At 41.6% G+C, this 25712-nt stretch overlaps 1 protein-coding gene across 3 annotated transcripts in view; it reads right to left on the minus strand.

The window, feature by feature from the left end:
• Positions 1 to 25712, minus strand: part of ZNF827 (zinc finger protein 827) — a 181556-nt gene that overhangs the window by 22277 nt on the left and 133567 nt on the right. The window lies entirely within an intron of this gene.

Here is a 25712-nt window from a genome sequence, read left to right on the forward strand (position 1 = left end):
AGGGCTTCCAGCCTCTAGAACTGTGGGCAATACATTTTTGTTGTTTACAAGCTACCCAGTCTGTGGTATTTCGTTACAGCAGCCTGAACGGACTCAGACACTACTCCACATAAAACTCCCTAATGCAAGAGTACACAACCAGAATTTCCCCCAAAGTCTTATCATATTAGGGAAAATGACGAGAACCACAAGGTCTCCTGTACCTAATTCACAGCCATGAATGACCTAAGTGGGCGTTAATACCTTCTCCTGTCATCTTAAAAAGTTTTTATTTTCTTGTCATCATTCATTGAGTTACCTTTAATTTTCTCATCCATATTTCTTCTCACTGAACTGTAATGGATTCTACAAACATTCCCTCTACAGTAAGATGAGAGAGATGACAGAGTACCAAAAAGAGGGAAGGTGACACTTCCACGAGGACACTTGTCTGGGCCACTAATAGGGCTTTTGGCCTCAACTCTGAAGAGCAAGACAAATAAGTTACTGAGTCCATATCTTGTCCTTTACCTCAGTAAATTCTTGTGAATGTTCCTACAGCACAGTAGTGCTTTATAGAACTGGATACCACATGGAAAGAATTTTTCATAAAAACCAAGCAGATGAAAACATTCAGACCACTGGGCAGAGACGGCATCAGAACAAAGAACTTGATTTCACACAATTTGGTTAAAACTGCTTCCCATATACAAATACAGGCTTCCACCTGGATCTGGGTGAGTCAACTGGATCAATTTTCATTTGAATTCAGACTTGCCAGATAGTGTGATCTCAGGAAAGAAGTAAATACGAATGTATGTTTGGAACAGGGCGGGGGATTGATGGTGAAATTGCAACAATGTTTGCTGTGAGGCACCTGCCAGCAATCCTAACACTGATAAGGCACATTTATTGATTTACCTGTGTTTGTTAAACGTAGCTTTTTGGGCCTCAGAGAGAAGAGCTAGTCTTCTTATTAGAGTAGGAATGTGTGACTACAAACCTCTTCAGGGGAAGGGGCGGAATTTTGGGGGAAGGAAGGTGAAAAGGGAGGTACAGGGCTCTGAGATGTGTGGACAGGAACCACTCTCAGACGACCGCCCTTGAGTCCAAGCCATGGGCGTTTCCACCGCATGGCGCAAGAGGGTATTTTAGCAGCTCCTTTGAAGTGTGTAATCAAAACAGTGCTTCAAAGGTGGATGATAGTAATAATTATAAGGAGAGATCAAGAGGATACAGGGTCTTCCAATACATTCACAACAAGAATGAACTAATTGGGTCACAGACTGAACAAGTAGATGCAATTAAAAAGAAAGACATCTCTTAATAATGTTAGTCACACGCCTGAGACATTGAATCATCATGAAAAGTCCAATTCCCTCCATTGGCCTAGAAAATGGTTAGAACTATGAAGGCTGTGCTGCGGGCAAGCAGAAGGCCCACCTGCAGCCACGGAAGCAGGAGAGGCACCACGGGGGCGGCCAGGCTTGGTCAGCCACACCCCTGGGGCCTGGACCCCAAGCCTCATCCCGCTTGCTGTCTGCATTTGCTACGGCCGCCCGTTGTCATTTCACACGCAGGAGCAAGGCAACCCGGCCATAGGAGCCTCATCCCAGAACATGACCTTGAAATCACAGCGGGGTGAGGCTGGAGGTGGAGGTGCAGGGGCGAGAGGGGAATTATTACTTTGCCTAAACAAGTACTAAAGTAAAAGGCCTGCTCTTCTTTTCCCAGAGCTGAAATGGAGCTCAGCAGATGCTACGTTCTCCCACATTTCCTGGAGATGGTGTCAGCCACATGCCATGGGAGAAAAACACAGAATTTTTTGATTCTTCCTGTCTCTGTGTATGTACCACCAAAAGCTGTCCATCTGGTTCCAGAGTGATATCTGAACGTGATGTACACCCAGCAAGGCCAGGCTTCAGAACGACCACAGCCTGCCTTCTGGAAGCTGGACTGGCCCCATCACCGTGGAGGGCTGCCAGCTGGGACACCGGCTCTTCAGGAAGCATTCTGGAAGACAGCAGCGCACTCTGTCTGCAGCTCTTGAGGATCGAAAGTTGCCAAAAACATTGAAAACTATTTAAATTGTGAACCTATTGATAAATGTTTATAAAAACGGATGCGTAGGTCTGTACTCATCTCTACGCGTTAGCAATACAGACTAACCCTACATTAAGCAAATGACTGCGCGGACAGTGGCGAGTGTCCCCAGGGTGTGCATCTTAAAGCTCAATTCATAGTCACAGGTACTGTGCTCCATCTCCTTCTCGGAGGAACCGAATGAATTGGCCTGGTTACCTCTGCGGTCACATGCTACAGGTTTAACAAAAAGATATCACGATTTGATTTGTGTGTGTGTGGACACTGTGAAAGCTAAAATTGCCATATTTTAATGTAAAGTGTTCCCGTTCTTTGATTTTTGATAAACTTTGGAAACCAAAAAGTAAAAACAACAACAAAAAACCACAAAGACCTCAAAAATCTTTCTGGAATCCCCCTGCCGTAACTGAGTCATCATCACTCACCAGGACTGTTGCAAAAGCCTCCTAAAGAGCTTCATGGGTACCATTCCAACAGCCCCTCTCTCCATTCCAACAGCCCCTCCTCACGGGTTCCAGAATGATCTTTCCGAGGTCCAGATCAGGTTATGTCTCGTCCTGTGTTCCAATGGCTTCCCCAGGCCAAACTCCTGTGCATGGATCCTGAGGTCCCTCATACTCTCCTCCAACCGTCTCCCCCCTTCAGCTCCCACTTCACCTCCCACCATCCAAGGGCTCCACGGAGTGAGCGACTTGCCTTTTCGGGAACAAGCTAGTACCTTTGGAGACATCAGTGCTTGTGAACCAACTATGCCCCCCCGCCAGCAGCTACTCCCCACCTTGACACCTCTTTCTGCACACAAGCTCCAGCTCATTTTCAAGCGCTATCTCAGACTGCATCTGCTCGGTAAAGCCTTCCCCAGTTCCCCAGGTAATGAGTCATTTCCCCTTCTCTGTCCCAAAGCACTTTTATGAATACTCTATTGCACCACTTTACCTGATATATTATTTATTTACATATCTTCTATATTATATGCTTTTTTTTTTTTTTTGCGGTACACAGGCCTCTCACTGTTGTGGCCTCTCCCGTGGCGGAGCACAGGCACCGGACATGCAGGCTCAGCGGCCATGTCTCACGGGCCCAGCCACTCCGCGGCATGTGGGATCTTCCCGGACCGGGGCACAAACGTGTGTCTCCTGCATTGGCAGGCGGACTCTCAACCACTGCGCCACCAGGGAAGCCCTATATGCATCTTTTTAATACAGAGTACCCAGCAAGTCCAACATGCGGCGGTGCTCAGTAACGATGTTCGCTGGCCTCCTCTCCCTGTTCGAAGGTGAGTCATAGAAGGAGGGGGTTCTGCAGGATTTATTTGTGCATCCTCGGCATGGGCACAGTGCCTGATACATAGCAGGTGGGTAGTAGATAGTTGTTGAAGAAATGAATGACTGAATGAAAGGATCCAAGTGAGGCAGGGAATGAACATTATTCTTATAGTGGGAAAGACTGAGCCCTGGAAATACCATTAGTTAAGGCTAGTGGCCAATTCAGGGTGAAAAATAAGGCTACTTGTCTTTTGAATGGTGTCTTAACTCAACCCAAGAGCCGAGATTTAATGATTTTATTAGTGGAAATGTTTGCAGTCCTGAGCCATATCCCAGAGGTCCTCTGTCCTTACTTTTTCCCAATAACAAGCCACAGGATTATTCTCTTCAAGACAAATTCTGTGGCAGATGCTGTTTTTTCGTTAACCCAATAGTTATTCTCAACTTTCCTTCTCCCCTGTCTATTCCCACTGTACCGGCAGCTGGGGTGGTCATGTGCTAAAATTCTGGCCAATGAGAAGGCTTTTGCTTTCCTGACAAAGAGAAAGGTAGGCTTGGTGTTGGCCCTCTTCTCTCTTTTTCTTGCCTTGATCACAGAGGAAATGCCTGGGATTATGGAAGCCATTTTGTGCATATGAGACCTGAGGATGAAAACCAACCTGCCAAGGATGGAGGAAGGGAAAGATGGGAAAAGTCTGGGTCCTTGATGGCATCTTCCAGTAGCTGAAAAAATGGCACAAACTACCACTCTGGACTTACTTCTTATGTGAGGAAAATAACCCCCTGTTTGTTTCAGCCACTGTTAGTTGGGTTTTCTCTAACTTATGACGTTCTTAATTGAAACCCCTCCTATGGTTACTCTTGGTCTTGGGACTTTGGAAGTTAGGTCTGGCCTTTGACAAGCTTTATTCCAAAACACCTGCACCCTGTGAAGAACTCTCCATGTTCACTGTCAACAACAATAAGTTTACAGACATCTGAGCTCATTTCCATCTTAATTGTCTTCTTCTGCTCAAAAAACTTAAAAAGTTTCTTTTAAATTATTAAGGAATATGCTTTTTAAAAACTTCTTATTGAAGCATAACACATCACAGAAAAATTCACATAACACTAACTCCTTTTCAATCAGTCCAAAGTCACGAAAAATTCTGGAATATAGGTATTATTTTTTAAAATTCGCTCTTCTTCATCTTTATTCCCATATCCTTTAATATTTGTTTCATTATCTTAAAAAGATGTAAATGATTTTCTTCATTTCTTTTATAGCAAAATACTTATTTAATGATTATATATTTTTTATACAGTGTCTCAGAGGATTCTGTCTCCTACAAAGCATTTTATTTCCCTTTATCCTCTTATACACTGATTCCTGAGATAACCATAAATTGTTCCCATAAGTTCCTGGCTACTTGGTACTATTTCATTAGATGTTTCTCTCTCTACTTTTCCACTCACGGTCTTTGCTTTGAATGCCATTTGGGTCTTTGCCTCTTCCTTAAATAAATTTTGTTTTAAATGAAGTAAATAGGCGTGCAGGAGCAAGCACTTTTTTTTTTTTTTTTTTTTTTTTTTTGCTGGTACGAGGACCTCTCACTGTTGTGGCCTCTCCCATTGCAGAGCACAGGCTCCGGACGCGCAGGCTCAGCGGCCATGGCTTACGGGCCCAGCTGCTCCGCGGCATGTGGGATCTTCCTGGACCAGGGCACGAACCCACGTCCCCTGCATCAGCAGGCGGACTCTCAACCACTGCGCCACCAGGGAAGCCCCAGGAGCAAGCACTTTTATCCCCTACAGTACAGTCGGGAATATGGGAACAGGGCATTTGGAAAGTCACCTCATTTTAGTGGTCCCAATGCAAGGCTCTTAGCTCCTCCCCTTTTTGGTGAACTGAGGCCCCTCATTCATAATGGTGAGGCCCAATAGCCAAGAGACAGGATGCCAAACTCCTCTTGTGACCTAGTCATCCAAGGGGAAAGGTCTCATTTCATGCACAGATCCTGGGAAGATGAAGCCTATCCATCAAGTATTCCTCCAAGAACTTCCATGAAAGAAACCCATCTGGTACTTTGCGGAGGGAGCTCCATCAAACTCTACATGACAGAACATTGGATCCAGTAGAGGACTCAACTTCTTTTGAATCCAACTCCTTCATTTCCATAAGGATGAAACCCAGGTATAAAATTCCAGGACCTCTTCCACCTCAGTGCACCCCACAACTTGTACAGGGTTGAATAACAGAATCAAGGTTTCCAGAGTCACTAAGGCTCCCTCCTGCCCCAAACCTGAGTTCAGGGAGGAACCTGAAGGATCGTCTTGTTCAATGTTCTCTTCCTACATATAAGGAAACCGAGACCCAGAGGACTGAATTGATTGCCCAGGTAACCTGGCTAGTGACGCTGGGAGAGGAGAGAGCAGACCATGGGTCTCACTGAAGCTCCTCCAAGCCATATGGGATCACTGCCAAAGGTGACCACAAACAAGGAAGGGACTTTTCTTTCTCCTCTTGTGTTTTGGCCCTGAGTTTAATTTCTTGGTTACAAGTGGACATGTGTAGATTTAGCAACAATTCACAGACACTAGGATTTCTTTCCGTCTCTCTTCTTGAAGGTGTCAGCCTAGAGTATTTCCAGCCACAGAGAAATTAGAAACTGTAATATGTCATGAAGTAGAATAAAGAAGGAACAAGAGGAAGATCAAATGGGAAAATCCTAAAAGCCAAGCTCCTCTGAGGTAAACTAGTTATTACTATAGAAAGTTCCCTTGGGCCTTTCATTGACATTTGGGGAACATTTCTGTTAAACAAACAAACAAACAAAATGAGGGGCAAAGGAAAGGACTTTAATTTGCTTTTTCCAGTTTTAACATCTTTTAGCTCCCTGACTGGTGTATCATCTGGCTTTGTCGCTGTGTTTTACTGTGTGAGAAAATCCCTGTATCTCCTGCCAAAATAATCCTCTCAAAGAATCATCTCTCAACCTGACTTTGGCAAGAGAAATGTGGAGAGAGAAGGCTTTATTTGGTTAAAGCCATAAGCAAAAGATTGGCCAAAATGTGACCTCAACACATAAATAACTGTCCAGATTGACTAAATCTGCATCAGCTGCTCAATGAGGAAGAGGGTCTGGGGCCACATGGGTTTTCCATTATGACAGATGGTATTTTGAGTCTTTCTTTCTTTCATCATCAAGCCTGGAGAGTTTCGAGGCATATCGCAAATGAACTTCTGAAACCCTCGGCATTTAGAGTCAGTACTCTTCTATAGGGTTAAAACCTATCCAATCATCATTTCCAGGCAGGGAATGTGATTTTTCTGGTTAGTCCTTTCCCTGCTGGCTCTATCCTTTGGTTTCAGGGGCTTAAGACAAGCTGCCGCCCTCTGAGGGCTGCTTGTGAGTTAAGGAGTCAGCTGTGGTTTAAGACTCTTTGGGGGTTAATATCTTTGCTCTAGTGTTTGCGGTTCTATATCCTTTACAAACTCCTTTTCTTTTTAAGAGTCACTTCAACTTAGGGTAATATGGCAGGTCCTAACACAACTATTAGGTTCCCTATGACCACCTCTCTGCAGGTCTTAGCACAACCAAATTCCCCTTTAAAGACCATTCCAAACACTCTGCCAAAATATAGGATTTTCTGCTGGTTAAGATGTCAGATCAAGGAACAGCTAAGATAGCAGAATTTAGTAAGAGTCAATCTGTGCTCAATTAAAAAGAGTGGGTAGAGAGTTTTAGGCATAAAAGAGTTCACAGCCTTGATCTTTTTTGGCCTCATTTCAAACTTTAATGCTTAACAAACTTAAGCATGAAAGTCCATGCATAGGTCCAAGAAGTATTTCTCCAAAAATTTTCATGACATAAATCCATCTGGTGGAATTTGGGAGGGAACTCTATTAAACTCTACTGGACAGAACACTGGATCCAGGAGAGGACTCATCTTTCTTTAACCCTAACTGCTTCCTTTCCATGAAGATGAAACCAAGGTATAAAATTCGAGGACCTCTCTCACCGCAATGCACCCCACAACTTAAAACTTACACAGGGTTGAGTAACAGAATCAAGGTCTCCAGAGTAACTACAGCTCCATCCTGCCCCAAACCTCACTTCAGGGAGGAACCTTAACAATTATCTTGTTCAATGTTCTCTTCTTATTCAGTACATATAAGGAAGCCAAGGTCCAGAGAATGGAAGTAACTGCCCCACAGTCTCACTCAAGCTCCTCTCAACCATAAGACTTACGCCAATGTCTGTAACCAACATGGGTTTGTGGAATTGGTTATTAGTAAACATCCTGGGATCAACTTCGAAAAGTCTTATGGCATTTTTTGCATAATTCTGGGCAAGAGTTAGCCTCAACGAGTCCTTACTAATGGACTTTTAATTTGGTAAAGAACCATAAGTGTTTTCTACACCTGTTTTTTTTCATTTAAAATCAATAGAAGTAAACAGAACCTGGATTCCTCTGGTAATGGAAAATGGCTAGGACTTGGTACCCCTAATTCCAGTGAGGCTGATCACATGAGCATCTTAGGGAACTTCTCTAAGCATCCAAACAGAGAGAGTCACTGGCAGAATTTAGCCAATACATGTCTGTCATCTTTGTATAACTTCAACTTAACAAGAAATCCATTGGGAATTTGGATGTTGCTTCTATATTTTCCCTCTACGTGTATTTCCAAGATCAGTGGACCTTCAATAAATGCTTACCGAATAAATGAGACAGTCACATCACCAAGATCATGATTGGTGAACTAAATGGCAACCAAATTTTACATTGCAACAGGGAAGCAAACTGACAGTATTGATTCAGGAGTGACATCTATGGGGCTTTGGTTATTATCTTGCCACTTACATAGACCAGTAACCACTTCTCTTCTTAATGATGATGGTAAGATTTAAAGTCTTAGCAAATGCCCTCAGAATGTCCCAATGTTGAGAACATTTATAAATCTTTGTTAGAAAACCATTAGGCCTGGGAGCTGTGTCATTCCTATGTCTTTGTGGCAGACACTGCTGACTACTTACTCAATATCCAACAGAGTGACAAATTTTTTCTTTAGGGTAGCACTGTGCCTTGTTAAAAATCATGCACTTCCATTCCCAACTTCCACTGCTGTTAGGGTCTTGCCCTGAAACATAGTTCTGGCCAATGAGATTCACCCAATTTGGGCAGCATATCTCCATTATGCAAAACAATATCAGAGCTTCTTAAAAGTATATTAAGGATTTAAGTTTAATTAGGTTCCATTTGTTTATTTTTGTTTTAATTTTCATTATTCTAGGAGGTGGGTCAAAAAAGATGTTGCTGTGATTTATGTCAAAGAGTGCTCAGCCTATGTTTTCCTCTAAGAGTTTTATAGTGTCTGGTCTTACATTTAGGTCTTTAATCCATTTTGAATTTATTTTTGTGTATGGTGTTAGGGAGTGTTCTAATTTCATTCTTTTACACGTAGCTGTCCAGTTTTCCCCAGTGCCACTCATTGAAGAGGCTGTCTTTGCTCCATTGTATATTCTGACCTCCTTTGTCATACATTAGGTGACCATAGGTGTGTGGGTTTATCTCTGGGCTTTCTATCCTGTTCCACTGATCTATATTTATGTTTTTGTGCCAGTACCATACTGTCTGGATTACTGTAGCTTTGTAGTATAGTCTGAAGTCAGGGAGGCCTGATTCCTCCAGCTCCTTTTTTTTTTCTCAAGATTGCTTTTGCTATTTGAGGTCTTTTGTGTTTCCATATAAACTGTAAAATTTTTTGTTCTAGTTCTGTGAAAAATGCCACTGGTAATTTGATACAGATTGCACTGAATCTGTAGATTGCTTTGGGTAGTATAGTCATTTTCACAATATTGATTCTTCCAATCCAAGTACATAGTATATCTCTCCACCTGTTTGTGTCATCTTTGATTTCTTTCATCAGTATCTTATAATCTTCTGCATACAGGTCTTTTGCCTCCTTAGGTAGGTTTATTCCTAGGTATTTTATTCTTTTTGATGTAATGGTAAATGAGATTGTTTCCTTAATTTCTCTTTCTGATCTTTCATTGTTAGTGTATAGGAATGCAAGAGATTTCTGTGTATTAATTTTGTATCCTACAACTTTACCAAATTCATCAATTAGCTCTAGTAGTTTTCTGGTGGCATCTTTAGGATTTTCTATGTATAGCATCATGTCATCTGCAAACAGTGACAGTTTTACTTCTTCTTTGCCAATTTGGATTCCATTTAGACAACCTTCAGAATGGGAGAAAATATTTGCAAACGAAGCAACTGACAAAGGATTAATCTCCAAAATATACAAGAAGCTCATACAGCTCAATATCAAAAAAACAAACAAACCAATCAAAAAATGGGCAGAAGACCTAAATAGACATTTCTCCAAAGAAGACATACAGATGGCCAACAAACACATGAAAGAATGCTCAACATAATTAATCATTAGAGAAATGCAAATCAAAACTACAATGAGGTACCACCTCACACCGGTCAGAATGGCCATCATCAAAAATTCTACAAACAATAAATGCTGGAGAGGGTGTGGAGAAAAGGGAACCCTCTTGCACTGTTGGTGGGAATGTAAATTGATACAGCCACTCTGGAAAACAGTAAGGAGGTTCCTTAAAAAACTAAAAATAGAACTTCCATATGACCCAGCAATCCCACTACTGATCATATACCCTGAGAAAACCATAATTCAAAAAAACACATGCACCCCAATGTTCATTGCAGCACTATTTACAATAGCCAGGACATGGAAGCAACCTAAATGCCCATCAACAGACGAATGGATAAAGAAGATGTGGTACATATATACAATGGAATATTACTCAGCCATAAAAAGGAATGAAATTGGGTCATTTGTAGAGACATGGATGGACCTAGGGAGTGTCATATAGACTGAACTAAGTCAGAAAGAGAAAAGCAAGTATCGTATAAAAACGCATATATGTGGAATCTAGAAAAATGGTATAGATGATTTTATTTGCAAAGCAGAAATAGAGACAAAGACATAGAGAACAAATGTATGGATACCAAGGGGGAAAGGGCTGGGGAGGGAGGAATTGGGAGACTGGGATTGACACATATACATTATTGATACTATATATAAAATAGACAACTGATGGGAACACACTGTACAGCACAGGGAACTCTACCTAATGCACTGTGATAACCTAAATGGGAGGGACATTCAGAAGGGAGGGGATATCTGTATATGTATGGCTGATTCATTTTGTTGTGCAGTGGAGGCTAACACAACATTGTAAAGCAACCATACTCCAATAAAAATTAATTTAAAAAAGTATATTAAGGAGATAATGAATAATTAAAACCATAGGCTACAGGTACAGAGGATTTACTATTGTGCCAGGCACTCTATTATGCATGTACACATATTATATTGAAACGTATAACGGCACTATGGTTAGATACTATTGTTACCATTCCCATTTTACAAAAAAAGACGTATCAGGCTCAGGGAGGTTGAACAATGAATTCAAGGTCACACAACTGGTAAGTGACAGTCTATCCCAAGCCCAAGTGTGACTCCAAAGCCCAAACCCTTAACCATTAGTTACATGATACTACTGTATAAGATCAAGGAAGAAAATCCAAGGGTTCTGCTTTATCTCACCAAAGACAAATTTATCTGCTACAATCTCGATTTGTTCCAATTTAAACTTTCCTATATTCACCAGCCATGAAGAAGAAGCATCCGTGATTGCATAAATTTAAAGGAGGCTTTACCGGGGTAACCCAAATGCTTACCCCAGGACCTAGATGGAGAGAGAATGGTGGAATTCGGAGCCCGCCAACTCCCTTCTCTTGCCTTATTCCTCTCGGGTCTCCTCCTAGGTCTTTACTGCTGATGGGTTGCTGGATATCAAAAATCTGAGCACCAGTTATGTAAATTTTAATTAAATCCTTTCAGGTCAGCTTTCATTGGTCCTAGAATAAGCCCCTCTAATAACTGTTAGTTCAACTTTTCCCAGCGAAGTAAAAGAACAGGCATTCAAGTGTGGAGCTACCCCATGACTGTATTAGGTGATGGTGAATCTTTAAATCAAAAAAATTTTCTGGGCCTCCCTGGTGGCGCAAGTGGTTAAGAGTCCGCCTGCCGATGCAGGGGATACGGGTTCGTGCCCCGGTCTGGGAGGATCCCATATGCCGCGGAGCGGCTGGGCCCGTGAGCCATGGCCGCTGGGCCTGCGCATCCGGAGCCTGTGCTCCGCAACGGGAGAGGCCACAACAGTGAGAGGCCCACATACCGCAAAAAGAAAAAAAAAAAAAAAAAAAAAAAAAAATTTTCTTCTACAAATTATTATAAAGTATGGGCACATATGAAAACACCTTGAGGGAAAACACTACCACTGCTTGGGCAAATGGGAGAATTCTCTCTTTTTGCCCTTGTAAATTGCTGAACTCTGTGCTCCATATTTATTTATTGAATAAAGGAGGGAATGAATAAACTAAACGAAAATCACCATTGTTAAAAAATTTAAACTTTATAAAATATTCTAGACTGTGAAAATTCAGACCTTCTAAACTAACTTCTAAAATACTAAAAATGTTAATATTCATTTACTTCTAATATTATATGATGGGCTATGCACCACACCTATAGAGTATTTTTAAAATATTTAATATGTTTCTTTTTAAATTCAAGTCACAGTCATTTCCAAATATTATTCAAGTAAGCCCCTAGGGATTCTGTAGTTCCCTTCACTGAATTGGAATCCACTGGTATTCTCAATTATTCTAGTTCTCTTTTCTTATGGACAAGCCTTGATCATATCATCCATTCCTTTAAAGATTTCTAAATTTCCTTAAAGCCCTTATCAGCTCCCAGACACTGCAGTATTCTTGAGTCACTACATCCAGTTTCAAAATTTCAGTCTTCTCTCTCTGCTTCCTAATCTATTGAATTCTGTGTTAACAGAAAATATAACTCTTCCAGTTTGCCTTTCTCTTGACCTTGGGTTTTAGCACATTATAAAATTTGCAATAGTTGATGGCAGATTTAACATTTGAAGGCAACACTCATCACAAATATTTTTCTCCTGGACCCAGAAATACTATCTATTTGATTAAGCAGAGCTGTATGTTTTTATATGATGAAGATTTCTGCCTGTTGGTTTCTTTAATTATTTTTCCCCAGGTAGGGCACACCAACATGGGTTTGGGACATACCTTGTTAATATTTTCCTATGAAAGTATGTCTGAATGATTGGCAATGCTGACAGTTTGTTAACAAGAATAATAAGTAACACAGCTGGCAAACATTTTATTTTTTAAATAAATAAAACAGGTCATCTCCACAATAATATTATTGTCAATTATTTGAATATCCATGTACTTTCTTTAATGGGGGAGAAACCTGTGGATTTAGATGTAGCTGAAAGAGGAATTATACATACAACCAGTTAAGGTTTACTTAGCACTTATGTTGTTCCAGGCACCATGGCTAAGTCCTTTACTTATATCATTTAATCCTCAAAGCAACACATTAAGGTTGGTCTCATTGTTATCCTTATTGTACCGATGAGAAAAATCAATGCTCAAGACGCTTAAGGAATCAGCCTGTTCTCACACAGCTGGTAAGAGGTGGAGCTGAGATCTGAACCCAGGATCCCCAACCTGGAAGAATACGTACACTGGCTTTCCTCATACTCCACGTAACACTCGGTGTGTCCATGGGATGCATCACCCCTTTTTTGTGAAGGATCTTTAATCTCTGTGTCAAAGTAGAAAAAGGCTGATAGCGGATTTTGGACTGGGTCCTAAGGAGGCCAAAGTTGTGTGTTTAATTTTTCTCTTTCCTAGATGGCAAGTGTCGCTGCATTTTATGGTTTCAGATGAAAGTACAACCTTATCAGCTGCCTTAAGCACACATGTCCCTGTTAAAGAACAGAATGTAGCTACAGCATGGAAGGTTTAATGTAAGTTTAATCCTACTCCAAACACATATCCTATGGACAAGAAGTCTGAAGAATTGAACTTGAATATGAAAGTTAAGGCATTAATATTATCAATATGACTAAATGAAAACTCGAAACCACTTCTATTTAATCATTTAAGGTTAGAGCAAGAAGAGGATTTTCAGCTTACAAACCAAAAACGCAAATATCCAGTAGCCTAAGGATGTGTTAAGGAATAGAAAATACTCAGTGATACAACTCCAAAGTAGCTGAGCGAGGGGAGGAGAAATCTAAAAAAAAAAAGATGTTTTCCTTCCATTTCAATTTTCAAACTGAAAAGGAAATCAAATAAATTAAATACAAAAATATCAATGCAATATTTTGGTTACAAATCAAAATAGAGAAAGATCAAATAATAAATTTGGAAGTGTGGAGGCACAACCTTAGTCCATAGTGGAAATGCAATATATTTTAACTATATGTCCTGTATTATTGTAGGTTGTATGTATGTATCTTCCTCATATATTGTGACTTGGTCATTTTTTTTTATTCTTTAATTAAATTTTTTTTTATTTGGTCATGCCACACGACATGTGGGATCTTAGTTCCCCAACCAGGGCTCGAACTTGTGCCCCCTGCATTGGAAGCATGGAGTCTTAATCACTGAACCTCCGGGGAAGTCCCTGACTTGGTCATCTTTGAAAGCATCTCTTCCTAGCTTCTCATTTTACATAGATCTTAAATATAATAGACAATCAATAAATATTGGTTGATTTGATTAAAATTTCACTAATTATAGGCAAAGGAGAGAAAAGCATTGATGCATGATATATGTAAATTAATGTAAACCACTTGCAAATAGATAAGTCTGAGAAGTCCTAGCCTGTCCCATGTTGTACCACTTCCTACCCCATAACAGAAAGTTACTACCTCAAACTATGATGATGGAGGTTCAACATTCTTTGGAGACTTCACCTCAGAAGAATCTTGGCCTCACCTTCTGTGAACCAGGGAGAACTGGGAGAAGGCTTCTATTACTGCTTCTAATTTATAGAGAACCTGAGGTGCGGGCCAGCTAATTGCCTGCCTAGAGTCATGCAGTAAAATCCAGATTGGGAGTGAACCAGTCTTGACTCAGTGCCCTCCTCACCTCCTCCCCCTGCCTCCCCACAGGCTGAAGTTCAGGTGCTTAATCACACTACCTACCAATGGCTTTGCATAACTAATCAGTCTTCAACCCGTACACTGTCCTATAGAACACGTACTACAGTGGAGAACAGATGTCACCATGATAATCTCATTTTCTATTTCCCAGTTTGGGCATACGCACATTTGTAACCTTAACGTTGCATGAACAAAGATTCTTGCATTTAATCTTGATATGGGAACTCACAAATGCTCCTCCCATCGGAATGCTGCCATATTCAGATTTCAACGGTGTACGAGCATATGATTTGCCTCAAGGTCCTGTCGGTGTTGTCTGAGATGAAAAGGTGGTCACAGTCTAATCTCACAGGACATAATGCCAGGTGAAACTCCTAGAGATCTACATTTCTCATTTAAAAAGCATACACATACCCCAAACCCATAAAGGCCAATGGGAAAGCTCTTTACCTGTCAAGACCCAATTCACAGAACTATTTCTACTGTTAAGGAAACCAGTAATATCTCCAGGAGAACAGAACACTGAAAAACGTCAAATCCCAAATACTGGTCTGGCGGGTAACCATGGGTAAAAAGCGAGTTTCCAAAGGCTTTCAAATGGAACGGCACACCTCTTTCCTCTTCCAAAGTAAAGGTTTAGCCAAAATGGCAAACTCTGATACCTAGACTAAGCCTACTCACCATCCGTGCGTGTCAAATGATGTCAGAATCACTGCTTATGGGGAGTGACTGCGTCTGCTTCTCTCTCTGTGTTATTTATAGATGACATAACCATATTACTTAGGCACCAGGATAATCAGAAGTATGCCCTTTTAACCCAATCATTTTTGCCCTAATTGATGGAATGTGGAAGAGCTAAATCTGATTTTGTTTTTTTTTAAAACTCAGTTTCCTCACTGGTCAAAGGATGACTCCCTGCTTTTTTTTTTTTTTTTTAGTTATTTATTTTTGCTGTGTTGGGTCTTTGTTTCTGTGTGAGGGCTTTCTCTAGTTGTGGCAAGTGGGGGCCACTCACCCGCGGTGCGCGGGCCTCTCACTATCGCGGCCTCTCTTGTTGTGGAGCACAGGCTCCAGATGCGCAGGCTCAGTAGTTGTGGCTCACGGGCCTAGCTGCTCCACGGCATGTGGGATCCTCCCAGACCAGGGCTCGAACCCGTGTCCCCTGCATTAGCAGGCAGATTCTCAACCACTGCGCCACCAGGGAAGCCCGCTAAATCTGATTTGACTAGGTTCATGTGTGTGGGGCAATGGGAACGATTGAAAGAAGGGAAGTGGAAGCAACTGTCATTCTTCTGAAATTCTTTGCTCTATCTGCTCAGCTAGAGTAGGGTGTCTTACACCACTGACTCCTCAACTAAGGCTTCTAATTCCCCTTCAGTGTAATTTGGAGCCAGTCAGCTACAAAGCATATGAAAAGATGTAAAAGAGAATTGGTTGTTGATTCTGGGCACCCACATATTTGGCCCACATGCTTAAATGATCATGTCTCTATGTGGAGATAAAAGGGCCTGCTGAATGCGGTAATAAGCTCCAGTGTGAACCACCCTGTGGGGCCTCAGTGTCTACCCTGTCAAAAGGGTCCTCTATATCCAATGTCCTCTTTATCTTGTTAAATCAAGAAGGATGTAACCATTTGATTCCACAGGGTAGAAACACTTGCCATTTGCAACCATGCAGGGAGGAGACTCTTACTTCGTTTCCCTACTTCAATTATCAGCTTGAAAGGAGGTTCTTTATCCTTTCAAGTGGAGGGCGGTTCAAGAATAAATGTTCCAAAAATAAATATGGATACACGCAGATATACAGATACATTTTCACTTGTCTGTGCATACAGTATCTCTGGAGGGATGCCCATGGAACTGGTACCACTGGTTGAGTGGCGGAGAAGGGGGAAGGCGGGGGAGAACAGGGAGAGGGCAGGAGCAGGGAGTGGTGAAGTGGTGGTGGGGACAAGGGTGGGGGGACACCTTATTTCATCACTGGCAAATCGAATTTCTAACCAACTGTGAACATTTTTTTTTTTTTTTGCGGTACGCGGGCCTCTCACTGCTGTGGCCCCTCCCGTTGTGGAGCACAGGCTCCGGACGCGCAGGCTCAGCGGCCATGGCTCACGGGCCCAGCCATTCCGCGGCATGTGGGATCTTCCCAGACCGGGGCACAATCCCATGTCCCCTGCATCGGCAGGTGGACTCCCAACCACTGCGCCACCAGGGAAGCCCCAACTGTGAACATTTAATATCATGTCTCCGTTTACCCTCTTAACACCTGGGCAGGAAATACGGCGGCAGCACCAATAATAAAATTTGCTGCTGAGAGCTAACAAGGCATCAGGCGCTCTGTAAAGTACCTGAAGTAAATTATATCTGGCTCCTCCCAACAGCCTCTGTGGTAGGTTCTGTCCCCTTTTCACAGATACTGAACCAAACCACGCATACTGGGGGTGTCCTCCCAAGTCAGAGCAAGGTCAAAAGGCAGGAACCGTGTAATGTTTTATCAAGAATTTTGGTCTCTTAGGGGCAGTGGCCCTGAGTCACACAATTCTGGGACCACATTTGCAACAATTATTAATCAATGGAATCCTTATATAATATCTCAAAACAAAACCCAAAGGCCTTAAGAGTCTCCCGCAAACAAACCATATCTGGCTCAAGCCACGGTGGGCTGGATATGATCTCTGTACTGGATAACAGAGACCCTATAGAACAAAGTACAGATCTTGCTCTTAAAGGTAAACTCTTTGCCTTTAGGTAAAATTATTGTGGAAAGCGTCACATTTGACCTTTACAGACACTCCGTCTGCTGCTTTGATATAATAATAGCCAGAGGATTAACTTTTTATCAAGTTACAACTGTTCACCTGGTGACTCACACGAGTCTTATGCTTCGTTCAAGTTGGCCAAGGAGAGGTTTGTGAAGTCCTTGAACTTTAAGAGATTCACAGCGGCTACCCCTGCCCCAAAATGCTGCATCACAGGGAAAGTTCTTTGTCCCCTTTTTCTCTGGAGCTTGTTCACCAGTAAGGCTATTAGCCCTTATTCTCACATGTTCCTTCTATGCGTTTCTGTTTCCTGTATTCATTTATTCTAAAAAGAAAGAGAAAAAGAGTGGAATCCTTCTGTTTGGAGGAAGCCACACTCTAGGGCTTGCTTCCTTAAGTCCTGAATAATTTTTTAAAGCATTATACTGTAATATGCTGAGTTTTAAGAGACCAAAACTTCTATGGCAGAAATGGAAATGATGTATTCTGGAAATCGTCGTCGTATTTTTTTTTTTTTTTTTTAGGGTTGGACATCATTAGCTGTTGTATATTCACACTGTTAAACCCACATGCCCTCTGAGTGCTTAAAGTTTTAGCCTGCCTAGTAAATATTTTGATGCAGGTCAGTCTAAATAACTTCCATTTCAGACTTCCCTGGTGGCACAGTCGTTAAGAATCCACCTGCCAATGCAGGGGACACGGGTTTGAGCCCTGGTCCAGGAAGATCCCACATGCCGCGGAGCAACTAAGCCTGTGGGCCACAGCTACTGAGCCTGCACTCTAGAGCCCACGAGCCACAACTACTGAGCCCAAGCACCTAGAGCCCGTGCTCTGCAACAAGAGAAGCCACCGCAATGAGAAGCCCACACACCACAATGAAGAGTAGCCCCCGCTCACTGCAACTAGAGAAAGTCCGTGTGTAGCAACAAAGACCCAACTCAGCCAAAAAACAAACAAACAAAAAAACTGAAAAACCTTAAAAAATAAATAACTTCCATTTCCATGGGATTGGGTGCAATTGTTTTCTTTACCATTTTCTGTTGATAAAATAATAAGAATTGCTATAATGAGTCACCATCTTTCTTCCTCACTGAATTTAAGAGTAAATGGATGTAGAATCATCCATTAAATTTTATGTTGTAAGGACCAAAGGGACTTTGAGAAGAAAATCAAGCAAATGTTTGTGTACTGGAGTATGGCTGCCCCCATTAACTTTATATTCACATCAGAGTATGTTACAGTATGCTTTAAAAATGTTCTAACCTTAATTTTAGTGATCTGCTCAGAATTCAGGGACGGATATCTGCTATACGATGTTGAAATATGAAATACGGTAGAAAGCATGATAATTACTGCCATTTGTAGGTCTTCTGAGTTGAAATGTTTTTGCTGTGAGTTCTTAAATTCCTTTACTGAAGAGAAAAGAGTTACCTCGAGTTTAATGAAATTGATTGGATCAAAGCAGAAATCTCTGACATCTGCAGAGAAATCAACAGGTAGTTGAAAAAGCAGCCAGAACATTAGTTGTCTACTCTGAATTTCTCGCTTGTCTACCAATGTGACTCTGATCTAAAGGGCTGGCAGTCCACTAGTTCACGAGTTGGCTCAAGCCCACATCAATCCTGGTTGAGCTTTATTTTCATTCCAAATCAAATCCCACATTTTGATAACTTTATTGGGGGTGGGAGCTACGACTGAAAATTAGGTCAAAGCAACAAATCTGTATTAGGATTTTAAAACCAAATGAAATTGACAGACATGTATGTGTTTACTAAGTTCAGGTTCAAATCAGCAGATAGGAAATCAGCTAGTTGGGCAAAGGGATCCACCACAATAATAAAAATGTGTAGAACTCTTAGTAGGTCACTCTGATGGGCACTAGTCTGAGTGCCTTATGTGTATGACTTCACTAAACCTCACCCCAAGCCTAGGAGTTAGGTATTAGTACCATCAACAGTTTACAGAGGAGGAAATCTAGGCACAAAGAGTGGAAGGAAGCTTGCTAAAATCAACTCAGCTGGCAAGTGGCGGAGCTAAGATTTGAACCGTGGCAGTTCAGCTCCTGAGCTAGTACTGCCCTACATGTGATTGAGGATTAATGTAACAGAGTGAAATAACAAACCATTGTAGACATCGTCACAGTCTATGCCCTCTACCCTGACCAAAGGCCAACTGGAATCATTAAGCAGTCTTTGGGTTCCTTGACCTTGAATTAACCGAAGACAAGATATCTGAAGCAGAGGCTGCTAGCTGTCTTCCCACATGCATGCTTTCCTTCTTCCTTTAATAAAGGAACCCCTGAGGTCTTGCTGGGCACGTGTCTGCCCAACAAAAAACTGTCAGTCTCCTTAACAGCTACATGTAGCCATGTGACTAAGTTCTAGACAAGGAGATGAACAGAAGTGATGTGCACAACCTCTAGGTCATGCCCTTAAAAGGAGGGCCATGCCCTTGACTTTCTTCTTGCCTTCCTGCTGTTTAGGATGTGGGCATGATGGTGGGAGATGGAGCAGCCATCCTAGGTGGTGAAATGGAAGCTATATACCCAGGTTGGCAGAACAAGACAGAAGGAACCTGGCCACCCTGGGGCCACCATAGCAGCCCCAGATTGCTCACACTCTGGATGACACAGCAGAGAGAAATGAACTTCTACCTTATTTAAGCCACTGTTACTCTGGCCTTTTTTACAGCCATCAAAACTTCATCCTAACTGATACATGTAATTGTTTTTATCATTTAAAGTAGGCTCAGGTACTTCGCAGGGAATAGGACTCCCGTTCCATAACGCATATCCTCCATTTCCTGAGATTTTAAGAATTCACGAGCAAGGTTCTGTTCACGTTTGACGCTTGTTTTTCAGGCCACTGTTATAGTGAAAGAGTGTCACCGTTGCCTAGTTGTCTATTATGAAACAAGTGCCACTGTTAATAGAGCTATTAAACAACAAAACCCTAGCTTAGAAACATGAAAAATTTCCAGAAGTCTGTGTTTATACACAGTTGAAGCAATACCACTTAATGTGTATATCTGGTTTATGACTTTTAGTTTTCAACATGCCCTTTAGGTCCACCTGCCAACACCTAAGGTGGGGTTTCTCAACCTCAGCACTATTGACATCTGGCCCAGATAATACTTGGTTGCTGGGCCTGTTCTGTGCATTGCAGGATACTTGGTAGCATCCCTGGCTTCTAGCTAATAGGTGCCAGTAGTACCTGCCCCCTGGTCATGGTAATTAAAAATATCACCGGACACTGCTAAATGTCTCCTGGGGGGACAAATCAACCCCAGTTGGGAACCGTAGATCTCATCCAGCCTAGGTTGCAGATTTTGAGAAAGCAGACTAGGACTTTAAATTCTAGCTGGGACACAGACAGGTAGGTCCTTAATATACCTTCAATGATAGTGGTACCCTGGTGATTACCAGGTGCAAGAAGCATGAGCTGATTCTCAAGTTTTTTTTTTTTTTTTTTTGCGGTACGCAGGCCTCTCACTGTTGTGGCCTCTCCCATTGCGGAGCACAGGCTCCGGACACGCAGGCTCAGTGGCCATGGCTCACGGGCCCAGCCGCTCCGCAGCATGTGGGATCTTCCCGGACCGGGGCACGAACCCGTGTCCCCTGCACCGGCAGGCGGACCCTCAACCACTGAGCCACCAGGGAAGCCCGATTCTTAAGTTTTGAACTAAGAAGCTCACTCAGCTTTTGATAAGAAAATTCACAAGGCAGTAAAAAAAAAAGTCATAGGCATAATTCTGATCACATTTAACTATTAGTCCAACTTCATCCAAGGTTAAGATGGAAATAATTGCCTGTGTGAAGTAAAAAAAAAAAAAATCCTCCATGTCTGAATGGGATTCTTTTGCAGAAACTCTAATGACAGAAGAAAATTTGACCCTTTCAGAATGGAGAACATTGCCCTATTAAACTTCCAATTCCTTTAGCCTTTCTATGTTGCTGGCACCATATTTTTCAGACATTTGGACACTGTATATGTGTAATAAGTGAGAATTATTTGCAGGCATCTTCAAATATGCAAGCTTTTTTAGCCCTACCAGTCAAGTTCTTCTACCTTGATAGCCTTCGCAATACTTCACATACCTATGGATCTATTTTTTATTTTATTTTATTTTTCATTGAAGTAGAGTTGATTTACAATGTTGTGTTAGTTTCAGGTGTACAGCAAAGTGATTCAGTTATACATATGTGTATCTATTCTTTTTCAGATTTTTTTCCCTTATAGATTATTACAAACTATTGAGTATAGTTCCCTGTGCTCTACAGTAGGTGACAAATAGAAACTTCTCTATGTTCCAAGGAATCAGCTCATTCCAAGCAAATAATATCTTCAAAATCTCTCTCCTATTAGAGAGAGTGAGGAAGACGTGTACTGTAAAAAGATACATCAAGCCCATCACCTGTCCTGAGATGGGGCTTTGGGGGTGAGGTGAGAAAAGGCTGTCACCTTACATTTCTCTCAGATCACTGCACTCATTAGGAAGGTCCCCAGCACCTTTGGCATAACTAATAATTGTCAGGGCGTGGGAAGCCAATCAACTTGATGCTCATTATCATCAAAAGAGCAGAAGTAATACCCCAAGGGTGGGATGAAATTTCATTGTTTTAATTGAGAGAATTCTCTCTTTGCTGATTCCTGGAGTGGGTGGAATCCAAGACATATCTTTTTCTCCCTTTCAATACACATGCTTTAAAAAGCTTAGCTGATTACTGTTATCCATCATTTCCAGCAACCGAAAAACTCCATTATTTCAATCTGAGCCTTTTACCATTCATGGGGGAGGCGGAGGAGGTGGGGGAAGGCAGGAAGGGTAATCTGCTATTCATAGGAAATTATTTTTAAAAATGGGAACTAAAGGCAACATACTGCGGAGAGGGGGTCATTCAGCCCCTGTCTAACACACTGAATAAGAATCAAGGATGGACACTGTCATAGCTACTTATATGCAAGAAGGTGCAAAACCAAAGACTGGTTTCAGATACTAAGGACTCGATTCAATTAATGGCTAAATGCAGAATTCAAATTTTTTCTTCTATCCTTTTCCTCCCACCTAAGTTCACTTTGCCATTATTTTAAAATTTTGAAAAGCAATCTAGAGACATTTGTTCTTCAATGAGATTCACTCTCATGCAAAACATCATTACTTTCCCATTCCTACTGAGATACGAAGACCAATAGTACCAGACCACTCTGGGAAAGGTTTGGTTCCTCTTCTGTTTTGTTTGTTTTTAGTACAGTGGGGCACAGCTTCAAAGGTCTGGTTCAGGAGTGATCCAATCATCTCAATAGGATGGGAGTTTGGATCCCCAAACTCTTTGGCACAAACCAGCCTGTTGAGTCAAGACCGAAGGAGTTGGGACTTCCCTGGTGGTCGAGTGCTTAAGAGTCAGTCTTGTAACGCAGAGGACGCTGGTTCGATCCCTGGTCAGGGAACTAAGATCCCACGTGCCGCGGGGCAGCTGAGCCTGTGTGCCACAACTAGAGAGAAGCCTGCACACGGCAACAAAGAGCCTGCGTGCCTCAACTAAGACCCAAGGCAGCCAAAAAAAAAAAAAAAAAAAAAAAAAGACCAAAGGAGTTGGCACCTAGTTGGTCCTTCTTGAGTTTGCCAGAAGGGAACTCAAAGGAAGAGAACACTCCCGCTACCCTTATTGGTTAGCCCAGTGATGATAAAATTGCTGGGTGTGACCCACCAGCAGATCATGAAATGAACTGGGCTCAACCAGCACTTAAAAAAAAAAAAAAGGTGAAATAAAATAGGATAGACTAGAAAATACCAGACATGGTACATGGTGAAGAAGATTGTGTCATTTACCTATCTTAATCGATCAACCAACCTATCTCTATATATTTTACACTGTCATTTAACACACACATATACATACACGTTTATAAACACATGCAACTTACTCTGGGTTTTTGTCCAAAAGTTTGAAGGCCACCAAGTCAGTACATGTTTCCACCTATTTTGTTACGATCAAGCATTTTAAGAGTCCAAGTCTATTAAAACCAATACATAACATAGCTGCACAGATCTTTTTCCTTGTGCATATTTAAAATTCTTTCTTTAAAAATCTCTTTAATCCCATCAACCTGAGCAATTGGAAAACAAAACAAAAAAGAGTCCAAACTGGTTATTACCACCTTCAAGAGGGTAAGATAATCACTTCTTTGCTAGCGGTGCGTTGGGATCACTCTCGTTCTTCAATTGCACACATAAAGGTAGTCGTGTTGGAATTCAGCTGTTTGCAAAAGGATTTAGAAAGCGTCATGGATCTAATCTGAGAGGAGCTGATAGCTCCATCTTGAGAGTGTCAACCGCACAATCTGACCTATGAGACTTCCCTGTCCTCCTTCCGAGTAGAGAGAAGTGTTTCCAGTTGATCAAAGGAATCCTTATGAATCAGTGTATATGACTCCCCAAGACTCCAAGACTGTAATAGAGACGGCAATATCATTTAGCTTGAGCCAGTAATGATTTCCCAAAGGTCTAACTGCAGGTTTATCCCATTTCCCCATGAAAATGACTTAAATGTATTCAGTGTGCTAAGCACACAGGAACATCCTGGTTGGGTGATTGATGCACACACATAAAAATCCAGTTTCTCAAAATGGATGCAGTTTTTCTCAAATTCATTTCCCTTTGTTATTATTACTTGTTCTAACACATGGTGTGCTACCCTGAAAAGGGGCCACCATTGCTAGGGAACAATGAGTCAATTAAGAACTTTCTAACTATGAAATCTCTTAAGTGGACATTTCTATTTAAAATAGCAAAGCCCTTAAGTCAGATGGAGAAAGACAAATACGGTATGATATCACTTATATGTAGAATCTAAAGAATACAACAAACAGTGAATATAACAAAAAAGAAACAGACTCACAGACATAGAGAACAAACTAGTGGTTGCCAGTGTGTGTGTGGAGGGGCAACATAGGAGTGGAAATTAAGAGGTACAAACTACTAAGTATAAAATAAGCTATAAGGATGTACTGTACAACATGGGGACTATAGCCAATATTTTATGATAACTATAAATGGAGTATAACCTTTAAAGATTGTGGATCACTGTATTGTACACCTGTAACTTACATAATATTGTACAGCAATTATACTTCAATAAAAAAACAATGCTTTAAAAAAGTAAAATAGCAAAGCCCTTTTAGAGATTTTGACCAGTTTCTTCCCACACGCCAAAAGAAAATGAACACACACACACTCATGAGTGTAAACAGATGTAAACGGACCGCTGGTAAAGGTTTCTCTTGTCTCCACCCTCAACCCTTCCCCCAGTGAATTCTGAAGCCTGCATCACCCTGGAGGAAACTGTAATTCAGACTCACTCTCCAGCTCAATATTAAGTAGTCAACCTCACAGCTTGCCAGCAAGAAGTGGACTGCTTTTTTATCACTGAATCTTATTATCTCATTCCCTATCTCAGCAAACTGCCTCTGAACGACTTGGCTGAAAAATTGTATGGTAACAGGTCTAGTCTAGAGAATCATCTACCCTATTCTGGTGGTTGGAAAGCACTTAAAACAAAAACTTAGCCAAACAACGTGTTTATGTGATGCAAGTCTCAAAAAGTCTAGGAAGAATCCATTTCCTCAGATATTACAGACGACAAATAAAATATGGTTAAGAAGGGATTTCAACATCTGAGGATTGCTGGAGAGAGGTGGGAAGAGGCACATATTTAGCGGGAAGGTCATTTCTAACCTGAGTTTTTTTTTTTTTTAAGGGAATTCCTTTATTTTATTTTATTTTATTTATTTATTTATGGCTGTGTTGGGTCTTCATTTCTGTGCGAGGGCTTTCTCTAGTTGCGGCGAGTGGGGGCCACTCTTCATCGCGGTGCACGTGCCTCTCACTATTGCGGCCTCTCTTGTTGTGGAGCACAGGCTCCAGGCGCGCAGGCTCAGTAGTTGTGGCTCATGGGCCTAGTTGCTCCGTGGCATGTGGGGTCTTCCCAGACCAGGGCTCGAACCCGTGTCCCCTGCATCGGCAGGCAGATTCTCAACCACTGCACCACCAGGGAAGCCCGAACCTGAGTTTTGATGGTTTAGTACTTGGTTACGTTTCTGAGAAATTTCCTTATTAAGTGCTATTTCCTTGCATGGGGAAAGGCACCCTCCCCGCTCCACACACACACCAAAAGAGTCATATTATGTACTAGCAAATATGAGCTCTTCTGCTTGTCAGTAATGTATGTAGGTAACAAACATTTAGGATTTCTGTTGTAAATAATGGATGTTATTGTCTTACACAATATAATTTGGTGTAACATTTGTAAAGAGCCATCATTAGTGGTTTTACGACTGTAAATCACCTCTCCAATGGCAGAATTGGCAAGACACACATATACAATAGCCTCTAGGCATGCTTTGTGAGCATCTGTTTGAGTAATTTGCAGTTTTTATTGGTGAATTCATAGTTCCCTGACATAGCTCTTTATAAATAATGCTGGAGCAATTCTTGGTGAAGCTAAATTCCTCTTTCTTATGAAGGCATTCTCTTTTC

Source organism: Mesoplodon densirostris, chromosome 1, assembly GCF_025265405.1.
Source record: "Mesoplodon densirostris isolate mMesDen1 chromosome 1, mMesDen1 primary haplotype, whole genome shotgun sequence".
NCBI lineage: Eukaryota > Metazoa > Chordata > Mammalia > Artiodactyla > Ziphiidae > Mesoplodon > Mesoplodon densirostris.